The sequence below is a fragment of the Peromyscus californicus genome, unplaced genomic scaffold (assembly GCF_007827085.1).
Source record: "Peromyscus californicus insignis strain IS unplaced genomic scaffold, ASM782708v3 Scaffold_11__1_contigs__length_118956290, whole genome shotgun sequence".
Taxonomy (NCBI): domain Eukaryota; kingdom Metazoa; phylum Chordata; class Mammalia; order Rodentia; family Cricetidae; genus Peromyscus; species Peromyscus californicus.
Window position 1 is genome coordinate 53,696,798 of NW_026294402.1, and position 3,553 is coordinate 53,700,350.

Consider the following 3,553-nt stretch of genomic DNA (forward strand, 5'->3'; position numbering starts at 1 on the left):
CAACAAGGCCCAGGGCTCTGTCTTTCTCCATCTCCCAAACACTGGGGTTACAAGTGTGAACCCCAAGCCTGGCTTTTAAAAAAAAGAGGAAGGAAGGAAGAAAGGAAGGGAGAGAGGGATGGAGGGAGGAAGGTTGGGAGGGAGGGAGGCTGGGAGAGAGAGAGAGAAAGAGAGAGTCAGCTACAGGGGGCGGGGAGGAAGGAAGGAAAGAAGGAAGGAAGGAAGAAAAAAAGAAAGAAAGAAAGAAAGAAAGAAAGAAAGAAAGAAAGAAAGAAAGAAAGAAAGAAAGAAAGAAAGAAAGAAAGAAAGAAAGAAAGAAAGAAAGAAAGGAAGGAAGGAAGGAAGGAAGGAAGGAAGGAAGGAAGGAAAGAAAGAAAGAAAGAAAGAAAGGAAAGAAAGAAAGAAAGGAAGAAAGAAAGAAAGAAAGAAAGAAAGAAAGAAAGAAAGAAAGAAAGGAAGGAAGGAAGGAAGGAAGGAAGGAAGAAAGAAAGAAAGAGAGATAGGTAGGTTCCAGGGATGAAATTCAGGTTCCCATGCTTGCAATGTTTTTTGTTTTATTTTGTTTTGTTTTGTTTTGTTTTTTCAAGACAGGGTTTCTCTGTGTAGCTTTGCGCCTTTCCTGAAACTCGCTTTGTAGACCAGGCTGGTCTCAAACTCACCGAGATCCTCCTGCCTCTGCCTCCTGAGTGCTGGGATTAAAGGCGTACGCCACCACCGCCTGACTCAAGGCAAACATTTTACTGACCAAGCAATCTTCCTTTTCCAGAACTGTCATTTAAAGGTTTTATTTCATACCAGGCTGGGGGTGTGACTCAGGCATAGAACACTCACCTACATTTGTGAGGCTCTGGGTTTCATCCCTACAACTGCAACACACACACACACACACACACACACATACACCAAATGAGCATATTTCCACCCTGGTTTGCAGTTCAGTTCCAATTATTTCTTTGGCAAAATGTAGTTTTAGGGGTACTTGGTTTAGGTATTTGGGTGAGCCTGTTCAAAAAATTCAATTCAGTTCAGTTCTGGACCTACAGGAGGTACCATCATGGGTGTTGACATTCTCCACAAGGACTGAAAGGCTTGGCACAAGGAGCCCAAGGGCCGGGATGTCTACCTGTGGCTGCTAGTCAAGCTGTAGAGGTTTCTGGCCAAACAAACCAACTCCTCCTTTAATCAGGTTGTGCTGAAAGGTTATTTAGGAGTCGCACTAACCGGCCACCTCTGTTCCTGTTCCAGATGATCCGAAAGATGAAGCTTCCTGGCCTGGAGAAAAAAATGACTGTGGTCATGGGGACTGTCACAGATGATGTGCGGATTCTGGAAGTGCCTAAGCTGAAGGTGTGTGGACTGTGCATGAGCAGCCAGGCCCAAAGTCTCATCCTCAAGGCTGGGAGTAAGATGCATCTGGCCCTGGAGTCTCCCTAGGGCCATAGCACCATGTTCCTGTCTGGTCCTTGGAAGGGCAGAGAGGTGTACCAGCATTTTGGCAAGGCCCCAGGAACTCCACACAGCCACACCAAACCCTATGTCCCATCCAAGGGCTGGAAGTTCAAGTGTGCCAGAGGCAGAAGGGCCAGCCATGACTACAAAAATTAACCCTGGATCTTACTGTTATTTAAAAAAAAAAAAAGCTTTATGTTAAAGAAAAAAAAGAAAGTTCATTTCATCAAGTAATGGGGTAAAACTTCATAACTTCTGTTGGTAGATTCATACAGGGTAACAAAACAACTTGCTGCTTCTGGACATCATGTCCTGAGTTCAGATCACTGCGGATGTTTATATCTGGGCTTAAGCCAAATGTAATTTTCTCCAGCTTTTCCTCCGTCTTCAGAGCTGCCACTCACATCCCATGCCAATCATGGAGACTGGCAGGCACCAGCTAGGAGACTGTGTCCCTGTTCACTTGGAGCAACCCCACCCCACTGCGGACACTCTGAGTAAACAACTTCTGGAAGTGAACAGAACAAATGTGAGTGTTTGTCTGTCTGCCTCTCTAGTGGCCTTGATTTGCTACCTGCTTGATGTGAACAGGGAGGAGGCTCTGCAAGGCCCACCTGGTGACCCATTCCGTCCACCCACCTTTCTCCAGGATGGGACTTGGTGTAAGGAACAACCCATTCCCCAGTCCTCCATCTTAGCCATAATGCCAACTACAACCTGACTAGACTGGATGTCCTAGGGGCATTCACTTGGGGCTTGATTCACACAAGCCAGTGGAACTAAGGAAGCATTCAGTGGAATCCCCACCTGGAGTTGAGACGCCCAATGCTGGTCACCAGTGTTCTTTCCCTGCTTAGCAGAGAGGGCAGTATTAGAAGACTGTTCCTGTTCTTAAGAAAGGTAGACCAAGTCACGATGTTCTTCTATGTAACACAGAGGAGAATTCGGTCCACCCACTAATCCCTCGGTTAAAGACCTTTTGTTAAAGAATTCTGCCATTTGTTCTTTTGCTCCATAAGTGGATTTAAGAGAGCCACATTTCTTGTGCACCAAGTGAGGCCAAGGAAGTCGTAGACAGACTGCCTGCAGCCCATGGGGTCTGTCATGGGAAGAGGATTGGGAGGAGTCAGGACTCTGTTCTTTTTTAAGGAGAGCTATTCAGCTCTGACAGAATGGGAAACAGTACGGATAATGCTTTTAGTCATTTATTTTGTTTCATTTTTTAATTTTTTTTTTCTTGCTAAATTTGGCAGCAAGTAAAGCCTTGGCCAGTCTCTCAGGGCTCACCCTGGCTCCAGGGAAGAATAGTCTAAGTCTGGCGGGCTCTGAAACATGTCCGTAGCATTTTAGCAATGTTCTGGATAAGTGGAATGGTCTGTCAACCAACATTAGAAATGCAGTCTCTGCAGACAGACTAACCGGAGGTTGCATCCTAGCAGGCCATTTTACTGAGTTAAGCGGCAGTTTCCTCCATTGTAAACTGTAGATTAAAAACTCCTGTCACCATTGAGAAGGCTAAATTCGGTGGTATATGCAAAAAGACTCATTGCTATTGCTACCCTCTAAATGAAATTCAAGTCCCCCGAAGGGCTCTTGTGTGAAGGCAGCAGAGATTGGAGGGTAAAGAGAGTGACTCAGGATTGGCACCTAGTGACAGCCATGTACCCTGACTGAAGGATGCTGAGCCACTTAAACCTGGCCAGAAAGACCTGGAACCCAGAACAGCTCCAGGAGAGGGATGGCTACTAGTTTAGACCATAGTGGCCCTTTGAGGGCTCTAAATCTATCCCTAGGACTTTGTCCACTTTTGAGAGAGGCCATCTCAGGTCACAGGCACACTTCTCCTGGGCGTAATGGAGTTTGTTTGCTTGTGGTCAGGCCAGGAAGCACCAAGGCGGGTGGCAGAGAGGCTGGCTGCCTTGACTGGGAAGCCAAATGCCTGGCCAACTGGGGCATTTCCAGAGAGTGAACTGGCCTGCCTTGGCTCGGCAGCCACTGTTGCTGCCTACAGAACACCCCCCTGCCGCCAGCTGATTTTCTCATTGCTAGACTTCTAAATAGCGTGATTTATGGCCATTCTCATCCGAGCTGGCCCCTGGGTGTA

General features: G+C 46.9%; 1 pseudogene; it reads left to right on the forward strand.

Moving 5' to 3' along the window:
- Nucleotides 1–1,054: 1,054 nt before the first annotated feature.
- LOC128104280 (60S ribosomal protein L18-like) lies at nt 1,055–1,605 on the forward strand (annotated as a pseudogene).
- Nucleotides 1,606–3,553: the final 1,948 nt, after the last annotated feature.